The 13,738-nt window shown below is 53.5% G+C and overlaps 1 protein-coding gene across 4 annotated transcripts in view; it reads right to left on the bottom strand.

Annotated features, from left to right (window-relative positions):
* Positions 1-13,738, bottom strand: part of SYT7 (synaptotagmin 7) — a 167,552-nt gene that overhangs the window by 111,373 nt on the left and 42,441 nt on the right. The window lies entirely within an intron of this gene.

Raw genomic sequence — 13,738 nt, 5'->3', positions numbered from 1 at the left:
CAAAGTGAAGGAGTCTTGGCTTTTTCTATCAATCAACTGCCCTCCCTGAGGTTTTTGGTGACACACTGCCATAGGTCACTCCTAGGTCCCCAACCACAACATACTGATCACTCCCAGCCTGCTAACATCAGGCAGGCGCAGCACTGTGCTTTCAGGCAAGCATTATTGGCTCTTCTCTTGCATCAGGCACCACTGGTCTGCGGGCTTGCCGAGCAAGAGCCTTGCCTTCTGTGCCACCACACCACAAGATCAGACAAGGGAACCATCGTTAATACCCCACCACCAGAGGCTACACCCGCCTACTCAGTGGGATCAGGTGACTAGGAGCAGACTGCTGATTGGACACCACTTAGTGTAACACTTCCAGTTCCTGCCTCACCCCTTGTATGAACAACTAGGCTTTTAGGCCTGTTGCCATGCAGACTCATGGAGAACAAGCTCCTGCTACCCAAGCCAGTCTTCCGACTTGCCCGGACCCCGTTGTGCCAAGCCTGTTCCTGCCTGCTGCCTACACTGACCCTGCACCTTGCCTATCCACCTATTGCCATCCTCTGGCGGACTGAGATCCATGCTGCTGAACTTGTCTACACCCTGGACTATGAAAGCTGGCTTGCCCTTCAGACAACTACCCCTTCCTGATCTCCTGTCAAAGCCCAGCTGCTTCCCAACCATGCGCATCGACAACGCCCACCAACTCCCTGACCTCAGCCCTGGTCTCATACCCTATGGGCCTGATTGCTCCTAGCAGGCTGCGACAACCTGGGACTTTCTGTGAGTCCTGCGATTGATTCATGCCAAGATCTTTGGCATAACTATTTGTGTTACAGGGCCCCCAGAGGCTCCCAACCGAGAGCAGGGCCCCATGAGGCAACAGCGCCTGGCACAAAAGGGTTTACAATCTAATGAGACAAGCATTATCCCTGTTTTACACCTGGGGAACTGAGGTCCAGAGAGATGAAGCAACATGCCTAGGGTGACCCAGGTAGTCAGTGGTAGAGCAGGGCATTAACTCAGATCTCCTGACTCCCAGTGCAGTGCCTTCCCTACAAGCCATACCATAAACTTTCATGTGGCACCAGTGTTGTGGAGGTGACACATTAAGGAGAGTTACTGGTTGCAATAAAAAGTGCTAGAGAGGAGCTTGCTTGGGAGTCAAAGGTTCAAGCTCCTCAGCATGGATACAGATTGGCAATGCAATTCCTTTTCCAAGCCTTAAAGTCTGCCACAGACAAGTCACTGCTGTCTCCTGGTTATCTCATGAGACCAGAGCAGCCTGGCAAGTCCGACATGCCTGTGGCAAGAGTTAATAGGGCTGTGGAGTGGAATTTTGCAGGTGACTTTTTTGTGCTGCTCACAGTTCAAGCGACCCATGAATCACAGGAGCTGGGCTGATGTCACGGGACAGAGCAGCTGGGTCTGACCCTGCATGCTTGGTTTGAGGGAGTGGAGTGCTCCCTTTCCCTGGAGAGTTCCCAATGCAAAGGACAAACCAACCAACCACAGAGTTAATTGGGAATCCAGCTCATGATTTTTATAGCAGTCTCATAATTTGGGCTGGCTGCATCTGCCTCCTCCAGTGACAGGGTAGGTCCTAGGAGTCCCAAACAAGATCAGGGCCCTTCTGCGCTAGGTGATGTACAGACACACAGTGAGCATCTGATCTCAACAGACAAGAGAGACAAAGGGTGGGGCTGAAGGGAAAGATCACAATGCCCCTTTCACAGGCAGGATCAGAGGCACACATGGATTCAAGCTAAACCATGAGCCCTGCAGTAACCACTTTCTCCCCTTGGTGGGCTTCTGGCAGCGCTGAGCCTGCTTAAGGGCTAGTGGGGCAGAACAGGCACCACAGGACAACTACTCTCCTTCCCACTCAGGTGGGCAGGGAGGGGAGTGGGTGGAACCACCCTCACCCAACCCACTAACCAGGACAGAGAGAAATCAGCTGAGGCAGCAGAGGGTCTAGCACACGTCCACGTTGGAGCAAGGGGATACAAGGCCCAGACTGTAGCTCAGTCTGTTGGATTCTTGCCCTGCCCCTTCATTGGTCTAAACAGCCCAGTTACAGGCCAGCCCTCAGGGAGCAGCCCCAGCGTTTCTGGACTCAGCATTGGCCACACTGTTACCCTAAGGGCTGGCTCGTAGGTGTGTGCATGGGCTGGTCCATTTTCCTGCCAGTTTTGCAAGGCTGGACTAGAATTGCGACCTCAAATGCAACCTCGGCAGCTGTTCAGAGCGTCGCACTTGGGCTAGCGCTTAACCAGCAAGAGGGACAGCAAATGTGCATTATGAAAACGCTCAGGACTCAATTTGAAAACCAAATGTCTTCATGCGAGGAGGCAAAGCACGTCCCGGCTGACAGCCACGCTGCACTTGACGTCTGAAATCCAAACCGCCCAAGCACAGAAAAGATTCTGGGTGATTATTTGGAAGGGTTGAGAAGGACTTGTTTTCTGCACGCTGCTAACTCAGAGCTGTCTGAACAGATTTCCTTGAAATCTGCCAGAATCACTGATCTCCAGGCTCAGACCAAGCGTGACACATTTCAGCTACAAGATAATTTGAGGAGAACCTTATAAAACCCTGCTCCACAGACCCTTCCTCATGTAAGTAATCCTTGCTCGTGTGTGGAGCCACACTGAAGTCAATGGGCCTTCTTGTAATAGCTGCTAGTCTGAGCTAGATTTGCAGGACCATGCTTCAGAAATGGACCATACGCTGGTCCAGTGCCTAGGACAGTGGGGCCCCAGATGGCTAAGATCTGCAGAGAGTACCTCACTGTAAATGATACCACCACCAGGAGAGGTCCCCTGTGCACGCATCCACCCACATGCCCCTGCAGCCCCCCACACCCCTGCACTCCCCCAGCCACCCACACGCCCCTGCAGCCCAAACTGAAACTTGAACAAACTGTGACCACAACTTTTGCACCAAAACATCACAACTTTCTTACAGCCTTCCGGAGAGCCGCTCAGGACCTGACATCAGCGGAAAGGCTCCTATTGACCCCAGGGAACAGGATAACTCCCCCATGGGTTAGCAAGCAGGCCAGCGCTGCACGCCTGCAGCATCCCCCTAAACCCTGTGGGCCATCCAGCTCCATTCTCCTCCTCTCACCCCGGCCCCAGTTCACAAACCCTAGGCTACCAGCTCCCCAGCACGGGAACTGACCTGGGACAAGAGGCAGGAGTGACACAAAGACCACCTCCCTGCCCTTCCCTACTTCCCCCCAGTTACCCTCACCTGTCCAAACCCAACTCCCTGCCTCACTTTGACTGCAAGCTCTTCTGGGCAGGGACCTCCCTGAATTATTTGTCTATAAAGTGCCCCCAGCACTGTGGCCACGGTTAAATAACATCACTGCCCAGGAGAGCTCTCCATGGTTCTGAGGGCTGTTCAGTCTGCATGGCTCAGCGGGGGCCTGATCCTAAGCTCACTGAAGTCAAAGTGAGTCTTTCCACTGACTTTAATGATGGCTCAAGGCCTTGGCCCTGATCATGGTACTGAAATAAATGAAGTCCAGTCCCTGGATGGCTGGAGGGACAGTTACTGGCCAGTGGGGGAAGAATGACAGTGCCTGGCATTACCATTCCACACCGTAAACCTTTCCTACTCTGATTAGTACTTTACAAGGGAGGGATCCTTATGCCCATTTTATGAAGAGGGAAACTGAGGCACACAGCAGCAAAGTAGGTCAGCAGTGGATGTGCCTCAGCTGATGGAATTATCCCCTACCCCTCAGAACAAAGAGTGAACCAATCTAGCTGCTCGTCAGCTGCGTACAGAGCAAGGCTGGCCTCACAGACGAGGCATTAGGGATCAGAAGCTGTGGGTTCAGGTCTTCACAAGTCACTTCTTGTCTCTGTTCTCCATCTGTAAACAGGGAATAATTATGTTTCCTTTGGCCCTATTTAGTCTATTAGTCTCAGATCCTCAAAGGTATCTACTGCCTAACTCCCTGTGAGGATTTGGGCCTGAATTCTTGTGGGCAGGGGCTGAGTCTCAGTGTGTGTCCATACAGTGCCTAGCACAACGGGACGTGATCTCAGGTGAGGTGCCACCAGCTCTTCCCATTGAGCGAGGGGCCACTCCTTCCCCTAGGCTGGAGACTGGAGAACTTGGAGCAGCAGCACCCATGTATTCCCAGCCTGTCGGAAGTCAGCCAGGGTAGTGATGCACGCATTGCCCGGGCAGTGAGAGCACTGACACTGGTTTCCTGATGAATGGGCAAAACAGAGCACAGGTGAGGTAGGGCTGGGAGAGGGAAAGATGGCTCCGTAACACTTTACAGGTGACACTCAGGCAACAGACCCCAGAGGCGAAAGCACCGTGACTTACATCCTAAGTGCTAAGTTATGATGCAAAGCAGCAAATTAATTCCTCTCCCACCCCCCTCCTCAGCCAGCTGCAGCCAACAGCACACAAAGCATGGCTGGGACAGGGCCGCCGTGCTGAGGACACAGATTGGAATGAAGAGTTGCAGCACCCCTGAAATCAAGCTGTCAGGCAGAAAGAGTTATGTCAAGCCGTTTCGGAAAGCAGATCCTTCACTCGTCGGTGATGTGTTTAACAGTTCGGGCGGGGGGGATTAGCTTGGCATGATGGAACAGATTATTGCTGTTCTCGGCTTGTTAATTTCATGGCTCTTATACCCTAGTGACTAAGGAAGGGAATGTGTTCATCTTCTCTCTCTCTCTCTCCCTCTCACACATACACACACACCCCTTAACATCTCCCCCACATTAACTCCCTCTTCCTTCCCACATTCATTCATACTAACACAAGGCCTGCGCCCACACCCTATCGCTCACACTCTCACACTGGGAAACACAAACATTCCCTCTATGCCACACTTTTCAAATCAGTCTCTGACACCCCTGCCTTCGGCACAATGCACACGGCCGTGCTGATAAGGGGAGCATGGGCCCGGCCCCGCATGCTGGAGGGAGAAGGTACATGGCAGGTACATGGGGAGTGTTACTGGGGTGGGCAGAGTCATGTTTCTCCGTGGGCAGTATCCCTGGTGGGGGGGGCACAATAGGCTTGCTCCTGGACAGTATGGGGGGCACGTATGGTGACACCCCTGCAGCTCAGTATCACATTGGTGTGTGCTGAGTTCCCCTCTCCACGTCAGGGCTCCTGCTCTCCCTGCCCAAGGAACCTGCTTCTGATCTTCTCCCAGCTCTGCTGTGTCACATCCCTTATCAGCCCGATTCGTTCCTGACTGAGAACTGAAGGGTACTTGGCCCAGACGCATCGCCTGTCTCTGATCCCGAAGCCCAGTGTTGCCTGGGAGATGGGCTGACCCTGCACTTGTTACCTTGGGGCCTCGAGCCCCAGCACATGTGACAGGGAAGGGGAGCTGCAGCTGGAGTCCCCTCCCAGCTAGTACTGGGATGATGGTGGCCTACTGTGGGCAGGGCCTTCTCCCCCGCAGGCTGCTTGGTGTTCCGCTAGCATTCACCATTAGCATCAGGAATGTGTGCCTCCCCCTCCAACTCCGCAGGAGCAGCAGGCTGCTCACTGGTCCTGCTAACTGGTCCCAACCCAACCTTGCCCCCTGACCACACTGGCAACTCCAGACGGGGTTAAGGAGGCTGTGGCAGGATGCTCATTAGCAGAGAAATGAAATCAGGCACAAAGAACACAAAGGTTCTAAAGCAAGGACCTTGCCCAGGGCTGCCCAGGACTGGGATGGGGCCAAGGGGTCATCAGAGCCAAGTGTGGGGGGAAGGTCACTGTCTGTGATGGAGGGGGAGGGGACCTGGGTTCTGTCCACCCCAATGCAGGACCCGCTCTTTCCAGGGCTGAATTCCCACAGGAGCAGGAGCAGGCCAACCTCTTTCTGCACATGAAGACCCTACCCGATCCAGGCAGAACACCACTCCCAGGGAGCAATACAGGAAGGGAAGATTGAAAGCCCTGACTTAAGCGTTCCATTGGTGGACTTTAGCCTCTCACTAACATCCCTACTTAGCACTTTACAGGCACCAGCCAAGGCAAGCACGAAGCAGGTGGGTGTCGTTGCCCTCAGGTGGGTGCAATTAGAGCTGCTCATATTCATGTCATAGACTCTAGACTGCTGTCATCCAACAGGGATTCTCCTCCAACTTGTGTGGTTAAGAGCTGGATGGGCAGGGTTCTCCCCGTACGGTGCTCTCAGTGGGTTTGGTACGTGCTGCAGTGACCGCTGTAAAGTCCACAATGTCTATGGGCATGCTAAAGCATTACCACTCCCTTTCCCAGATGGGGAAACTGAGACACTGAGTGAGGACGTGGCTCAGGCCCAAGGCCACGCTGGGATAGCGGCAGGGAATGGAACCCAGGAGTGCCTTTTTCCTGTGCTGTAGTCCAGCCGCTAGCTCCCACCTCCCTTGGACAGCTGAGGGCCCTCAGACCACCCCCTCACCCCCAGAGGACGATTGTTTGGCAGGGCAAGTCAACAGAGTAGCCCAGTTTCAGGCATTTCCCTGGCCCTCATTACCCTGGTCGCTTAGCGCCTCACAGACAGTAAGGCCATGTCAGTGGGGAAGGGCAGGGCTAGTACCCCCACTGAGGAACAGAGCAGTGCAGCAGCTTGCACAGGGAGTCTGTGGCTGAGCTGGGAATTGAATCTAGGTTTCCCAAATGCCAGCCAACTGCCTTATCCACTAGGCCATCCTGCCACCTAACCCTTGGGCCCCAATCTGGGCACATCTTGACCCCAGGCTGAGCCCAGCAGCTCTGCCCAGAGCCCAGCCCTGTTCAGCGCTGTCCTAGTTTCACACGTTCATCACACTCGACAGAGTGAAATTTCAGCTGCAGCTTTCAAGCTGGTTCTAAATGAATTTTTCCAGACAATTAGCACTTGTTAATTAGGCAGGGAGGCTGCTGGTGCCCTGCCCACGGGGCTGACCCCCAGTGGAACCCAGGAGAGATGTCCTGGTCTGTGGGGGAGGGGAGAAGCTGCGTAGGGAATGGAGAAAGGAGCAGCAGCACTGAGAGGCAGAATAAAAGTACATGGGGGAGAGGAGGGGACGGAGGACAAAGGAGTCCGTGGGGCAGGCAGCAGCCAGGTGGTCACACTGCCCTAGGGGAACAGAATGGATCCCAGGGACAGGGGGAGGCTGAGAAGTGACAGGGACCGGCTTAGCCCTGCCTGGCACAGGTCAGGGGGGAGGGTGAAGGGACATACTGGAGATAGATGGGCAGACAGGAGGGGGTCAAGGCAACATCTCATTGGAGAATCGTGCCTACCTTTGCCCCTGGGGAGGCCCCCGACCCTATAGACCCTGACGGCTCCCAGGCCTGCGTGGCATTGAGGCTGTAAAGGCCCATGTGGGACAGAGGCTGTGCTCATGGCTCCTGGCGCCACATCCCCTGTGCCGAGACTACATCCCTTGTAGCTGCAGTGACACCATTCCACTGAGCACCAACAGGAGCCATGGGGCTGGACTAGAGCATCATCCTATAGCAACCCCCCACCCTGCTCAACATCCACTGCTCACCCCAGTGCAATTCCAGGGCTGCCCCCGCCCAATGCCCAGCCCATCACCAGCAGCTGGAGTGGGGGAGAGGGGCTGCCACAGAGAAAGAGGTCACACAGGAGACACAGAAAGAGGCTATGGAAAGACAAAGGGCGGTGCAGGGGAATGTAGGGGCAGGCTCAGAGGGAGGGACAGAGGGCAGAGTAGGTGAAAGGAAGAGACCCACACAAACTGGAGAAGGCTACAGGGCAACCTCCGCCCTGGCACAGCCCCGTCAGCTGCCATGGGATTAGCATCGCTTCACACTAGGACTGAATTCAGCCCTACAGCTTTTCAAGGTGAACCCCAGCTGGGCTGCCCCATTACTGTGACCACCCCGTGCCTCTCCCCAGGTGAGAGCTCCCCCCGGCCGATGGTGCTGCGAAGACATTCCCATCCTTCTTACTCTCAGTGCTGAACCACATGCTGTCAGTGCCCCTTGCATCCCAGCCAGGTGAGTACTCCTCCTGCTGGCCACAAAAAGAGCCACAGGCTGCAAACAGAGCAAAGCCCATGGTGGTGATTAGAGGTGCAGGTGCCATGACATGCCAGTTGCACTGGGAACAGCTGCACTGTAGCTAAAGAGACAGAGGTCCTTGGGTGATGCAGCCCTTATTAAAGGGCTGGCCAGGGAACAGGCACCGACTGGGACCCCTGACTGTCAGCAAAGCCGTTGAGAGGGGGTGGCGCGAGTTGACAGAGGGGAACATCTGGAAGAACGAGGGCCGAGGGTGACACGGAGTGGTGAGCCAGAAGACGACTGTTAGCAGACAGAAGATGCCTCAGCTCTGCTGCTCACTCAGCCTTGTGACAAGACAAACTGTAACTACTGCAGCCTTAAGCACAGGGCCACAAAATGCCACAGCAGCGGGAGACAGAGAAGATAGCAAAGAGAGAGAGAGGCGGCAGGGGGTGGGGCTGAGTGAGGAGACCAAGACAGAATGCGAGGGGGAGAAGAGATGTGTATGTTGGACAAGCCCACTGGGAGAGGGAGATGTTAAAGGGACGCTGCCTGTAGTACTCTAGTTGACAGAGCCAGTAGCTACTTCATCCTCACAGCTGAAGAAGCTCTCCTCTAGTGGGCGAGGCCTGTGCTCGCGGCCAGCAGTGAAGCCCAGCCCGTGACTAGGGAATTCAGAGGTTAATGTCAATCCCAGCTGACGTCTACAGGTGCCTTAAGAGACCTGGGGCAGTGTGTTTGTTTGTTATACAGGGCTGTGCGTCCACATCTGAACCTTGAAGCTCAGGGTCAGCTGTAGTTCTTTATCATTTCTTTTAACCTGGATCAAACTAAGAGGGGAGGAAAGATGGTAAGGTAGTGGGAGTAAAGGACGTGTGGCAGGTCCATGTGGCTCTCCCAGGAGGTGTGGTCCGGAGATGGGGGCAGGTCCGTGTGGCTCTCCCAGGAGGTGCGGTCCAGAGGTGGGTGGCAGGTCCGTGTGGCTCTCCCAGGAGGTACGGTCTGGAGAGGGGTGGCAGGTCCATGTGGCTCTCCCAGGAGGTGCAGAGATGTGTCCATGTGGCTCTCCCATGGGGCACATATCAAGATGGCTCCCCTACGGCTTGCAGTCCCTGTTCCTTTGCCAGATCCCGGGGCTCCCTTGCCAAAGCCAGGTCTGTTAGCAGAGCAGGAGTTGCGGCTCTGACGGATGCCATGATTCATTTACCAAGCTGCTCCTCTCATCAGCCTGGGCTTTTTCTGGCAGCTGGTAATTGCTTCTGTCTGGAGGCAGCACGTGTGAGGACAGAGACGAGCGCACATGATATATACAGTGCTCGTTTGTTCTCCCTGCCCCTTCCTTCTCCAACATGCCATAAATCTCTTTTATCTGCTGGTGCAGAAAGCGCTGGGTGCGTGTGAGAGAGACAGTGAGTCCTGCGGCCTGGAGAGACCCCACTTGCCTGGCTACCAGATTGCATGGCGGTCGTCTGATGTAATTTAGGTTAGTTGGCTCTGACAGGGCCTTGCGGCCAATCGATCAGGGGAAATGAATCGTAATGTCAGCCCCTCTCTGGCTCCACACCCACCTTGACAGATGACAAGGGCAGTAGGGCTGAGGCCTCCGTCTCCTCCCATGGACAGCTTGAGCGGCTGGTCGCTCACTGGGATGCTCGCACCATACACTGTCCGAATCTCCTTCCTATGCTGCCATCTCTGCCCCAGAAAATAGGAGGATGGAACAGGGTAGCGAGGGGGTTCCAGCTACTATGTCACCCTTGCACTGCAACCTCTACAATGCATCAGGGAGCCGAGGGGGTCACTGAATTCACGAGAGCCCTGCCTGGCCCTGTAAGGAAAGTAGGCTTAACGTTTAGCCAAAAATGGCAGAGGTGCAGGGGGCAGCACCTGTCCCACTCACAGACCTCCTGGTTCTCCCAAGGCGTGAGCTAACTGCTCCATCATCCAGGCTCCAGATCCTGTGGCTCCCCAGAAGCCTGCACTGGCTGCTCTCCCACAGGGTTACAAAGGACTCTAGCCCCTTTCAATGGGAAACCGGTATCTCTTCTTTGGGGTGGCCCGAGGAGATGCCTGAGTGGTGTAAGAGTGAAGGGGGAGCTGCCTCTGGCTGCCCAGCATGAAATGGACCTGGGGCTTCCTCTCCTCAACAAGGGGGAGCCAAAGGCATGAGGTGCCCACATGCCTCTGGAATTAAATCGGATTTAGGTGCCTCACTTCCAGCCGAGATCCTTGTGCCCTGGCCTCGTCCAGAGGCCCCCTTCTCCATGCACAGGTCCCTGTGGCACAGACTCCCAGGTAGCCTCCTGGAGCTCCCCTAACAGGCCCCACTTTCATCCCAAGAAGCAGGGAGAGGGAGCTAGCACTGAAGAGCGACTGGAAGACATGGAGGACGAAGGGCAGTGGCTGGGAGCTGAGCAGTGGGAGATGGAGCCATTATTGGTCGGTAGCTCTCTCGTCTGTATTCCACGTGATTTGGTTTTCTGATGGAATATAATTCCATTTTGACTGCTTATTATTGATGACTGGATTACCTGCCTCGTTAGCACAGCAAAGGCCCAGCGCCAGCTTCGCAAGGCACACCATAAGCTGGTGCCACCCAGCTGCCCTTTGGGAGTCGCTCTGCCACCAGGGACTCCCTTGCATGCCCTCACAGCCCTGCGCACAGGGGTGGTGGAAGTAGGAGTGCTGGGGGTGCGGCAGCAGCCCCCAGCTTGAAGCAGTAATAACAATCAAATATTTGGGTTTTATCATACGCATGGTTTACAGTTTTGTTCAATGGCTTTATAAAAATTGCTCCAACGCCCCTGCCTGCACACACTGGCATCATTGCACACCTCTTTGCATGCACACACGGAGGGCACTGGAGTCTCCATTCATGTAAACCTCCCCATTCTCTCGAGGAGCAAAACACACAATCATGTGCATATGAACATGCACACAATCACGCGCTGCATCCCACACCTGTGCGCACGCACACACAAAGTCATATGTGCGCACACACACACACACACACACACACAATCCTGTGCTGCATCCCGTGCCTGCACACATGCAATCATACGTGCACAGAATCATGCACTGCTCTACAAGTGCTGGCGCACATGCTTTTCTGTGGGTGCATGGTGCAAATGCAGGGAATCATTACATGTATATACAAAGCACTCTTGCATCCCCCTCTCCAGGTACTCATACACATTTTTATATACATCTCCAGACACTCACCCTCCCCTTGCATGCCCTCTCTTGGCATTTCAGTGCTCCTTCACAGGTACTAGCATGTCTCTATTTGCATCTTCTTCTCAACACCTGTGCTTCCATGGGTGTGCTCTGCAGAGGTGTGCACCAGGACACATTGCATAGGTGCACGAGCAGAAGCAAGGGCTCTGCACCTCTCAACTCCCCGTGGACCTACAAACCAACATGCTCACCAGCACAGGGCAGAGCAGCTGTTACAAAATCAAACTGCAGTAGACACCAATTCTGTCTGGCAGGCCTAGTGAGACTGTATCCCCAGCGCAAAGGAAGGCAACCTCGCCATGCAGGCTGGGCAGTTCTGGAGAGGAATTCAGGCTGGCAAACTTACTCGAGAACAAAACAACATGCTCAGAGAAAACAGCAATGCCATTCAAACCCCCAAAGAGCCCCTTAACACTCCAGGGACCTTCAGAAACTCAGGCTGAAGGAGAGAGGAGGTCTAGATCATGCAGCATTGCCTGTGCTCACAATTTTGTAGAGTCTCACAATATTTGATGTTTTTCTTAAAGCCCCAGCTCTTGGAGGCATGTGATTAGGTGAGAATCTCAGCTGTTTAAAAATATAAGTAAGTTTCTAGCTTTGGTAATTGTGGAGAAAAGCTTGAAGATATGACCTGAGTGTGACCTAAAAGTTCAGAACCTAAAAGGAAAAGGAAAAAGGTCCTCATCTTTTTTTTTTTTAATTTCATGATTTTGGGGGAGCCGACTCATGATTGTTGAAGTTGGGGCTTGGCAACAGTGAGAGAACGTATTCCATGTGCTGTTAAGACCCAACACCTAGAAAGCCCCATTCAAGTTGTTTCACCTAATGGTTTCCTGGGACATTTCCCTAAGTTCTGAGGCTTGAATGGTCTTGTATTAAAAAGCACTAGACCAGTCCTCGAGGCTCAGTTCCTGGCTGTGCCACAGACTCTCCGTGTAACCTCCAGCAATTCACTTCCAGGCTTCAGACCGCCATCTGTAAAATGGACAATAGACCTTGCTTTGTCTGTTTATACTCGGAACTCTCCAGGACAGGGCCTGCTTCTTACTCCATGCTTGTAGAACCCCTAGCATGGGGTGGGTTCCTCACCTCAGGTGGGGCCCCTGAGCATTACAATAATACATATAATAAAACACACAGCAGCAGAGATCCACAACCAAGGAGGTATCTGCGCTACCAGCAAGCTACTGTTGCTTCCTCAATAAAAGAATAACACAACGACTGAGCAATGATGGCTTAATACATGAGAGTCCAACCGGCACCCTGTCTGAAAAATGAGCCCCCTAACTCATCTTTGCCTCGCAGATGCTCATCAATCAATCATGGAAGGAAAATACAGAAGCAGAAAGACATTTGTCATCTGCTTTATGGGCTTTTGGTTCACTCTGGCACCCAGGATTGAACCATAAACTGCTACAAAATGAATGGGTGGAAAAAATGTATGCCTGAGTTCAATCTCTGCACCAGTCCACCTGCCGGAGGGGAAACACAAACACATGGCGCCCCATTTGATTCCCCTCGCCCCGCACCATGTGTTGTCTCTGAGACCAGGGGAGAGAGTGTACGCAGAGCGGCCATAATGCGCTGCTAGACCGGAACAGGGGAATTTTGCGATGACTTTCCCAACTGCTCGGCATGTTGACCCCAGGGGAATCAGTGCTACAGACAGAGGCCTTCAACCAACAAAGACAAGCAAGGAATGGATGGAACCTCAGCCCTACTTTTCTCAAGATACGCATAGACAACCTACCAGGCTGAAGCAGTCCCCAGATTCTCACTAACTAACCCAGGGCCCAAGCCTCGGCTGGCATAAATCGTCATCGCTCCATTGACATCCGTTTCCTCCAGCTGTGGATCTGCCCTGACATGCCTGCTCTGTGCAGGTGACCTGGTCAAACTCTTCTCCTCCCCAGATGGCTTCCCAAAGAATCTCTTGCTTTGTACAAACCTGCCACAACACGTGGGCTCTCCTGGTCAACCAAGAAGATGGTCAAGCTCATGACTGTTCAGAGAAAGACCCAAAACAAGCTACAATTTAATCGGAGAACCATGGAAATGGAGCACATTCTAAATTATATATTCCTGAGCTTCATACTGAATGCATCAGGGAGCTTCAGTCTGGCTATAAAAGCTTTGCACTGTAAAGAAAACACTAGGTAAATACAACCCACTGATAAGACTACTTAGGGAAGGTCTTTGGCAGTATATGTTAACTCATTCTGCCCTGCAGCGGCACAGGCTGAGTCCAGACTTTTCCTAACAGGGCAGAAAGCTGGAGGAAACCCAGCCCTTTGCAGTTTCACCAACCAGTGCTGAGCATACACAGGCACTCTCCCAACACCGGCAAAGAGCAGAACTAGGGCAATCCTCTCAGCTGATTGGTATTCTGTTACCATCCCAATCCAAGCAACACACACTCCTACCATCACAAAGCACTAGACGACCAAATGCAGAAACTCAAGCAAACACACTCCACCACCTACGTAGCCTGCCTCCCGATCTGAAATAATACAAGCAGCAAGACACACAAATAAAA

The sequence above is a fragment of the Gopherus evgoodei genome, chromosome 4, assembly GCF_007399415.2.
Source record: "Gopherus evgoodei ecotype Sinaloan lineage chromosome 4, rGopEvg1_v1.p, whole genome shotgun sequence".
NCBI lineage: Eukaryota > Metazoa > Chordata > Testudines > Testudinidae > Gopherus > Gopherus evgoodei.
Note: the sequence above shows the minus strand (reverse complement) of the source record. Positions and strands in the feature narration are given on the sequence as shown.